This window comes from Octopus bimaculoides, chromosome 7, assembly GCF_001194135.2.
Source record: "Octopus bimaculoides isolate UCB-OBI-ISO-001 chromosome 7, ASM119413v2, whole genome shotgun sequence".
Lineage (NCBI taxonomy): Eukaryota > Metazoa > Mollusca > Cephalopoda > Octopoda > Octopodidae > Octopus > Octopus bimaculoides.
The window spans coordinates 14,294,293-14,295,284 of NC_068987.1; the positions used below are offsets into that span (position 1 = coordinate 14,294,293).

The 992-nt window shown below is 34.0% G+C and overlaps 1 protein-coding gene across 1 annotated transcript in view; it reads left to right on the plus strand.

Annotated features, from left to right (window-relative positions):
• LOC106871128 (zinc finger protein 239) overlaps positions 1-992 on the plus strand; it is a 3,551-nt gene continuing 2,559 nt past the window's right edge. The window contains exon 1 of the mRNA XM_014917439.2: positions 1-122. The gene's annotated coding sequence lies outside the window, so the exon portion shown is untranslated. The remainder of the gene's footprint in view (positions 123-992) is intronic.

The following is a 992-nucleotide window of genomic DNA, read 5'->3' on the forward strand; positions in this document are numbered from 1 at the left end:
TAATAAAATTTAGCTGAAACCATCGTCAGCCATTTTACGATGTTTTTCTACGTATATACTGGTAATGTGTTAGAACTGTCAATATTATTACTTTAAAAAACGGATGAAGGCACAATAAGACGGTAAGTAGATCTTTGAAGATATATCTGCTGGTTGTTTTGTTTTTAGTTCAGTTTAAGTCTTAAGGAGATCCAGCTACAAAGAGACTTTAATGCAGTCTATAAACATATGATAAATTGCTCGTGAAGTAACCGTTAACTGTTGATGTCGTTATTCGTAGGATGACTAACGATATTTTTTAGCTTCTGTGAATAATATATTTTTCATATATTTAACTGATCTATATTTTCCTGGTTGAGTGGCCAAGGCCCACTCTACTACAAGACGTTAAAACCTCTGTTCCTGGCGTGCGCTGTCACTCCCTTTTCATTACTCTTGACCTATCAACAACACCACATATTATAATGTCTCTTCTGAATTCTTTTCATGACGAAGTTGGATCCTCATTCTTGACAATCGTTTTATTGTAGTTTAGATGTACTATTAAGGTGTATTAAAATAATTTACATTATTATAGCGGCGTAAAATCTTTAGGGTCATCCTTCAAGTTTTTTGTTTTTTCTTCTGATTCAGCTCAAACCGCCCTTCGTTTTCATATATGTAAAAGGAGAAAATTAAAAGGAATATAAGGACTGCTCATGTTAGTTTGTTATTTGGAGAGAGAGAGAGAGAGAGAATGGGTTGGAAGGTTCTGAGGTTCATGACACAAACAGTTCTTTCATTACTTTAATTTAATACGTTTTAAAACATGCGGAAATCTATATTCAAATAGTCCTGGTACTTGTGGGTGGTGGCTCTCCTCTCACCAGTATATTCAATCCATTTATTTTGATGTTTAGTGCCCATATTCTGTCCAGCAGAATTGGGACACGATTAGATTGTTCAGACATTACTTAATTGACATGGTTTTATTGCAACTATCCTTATATATA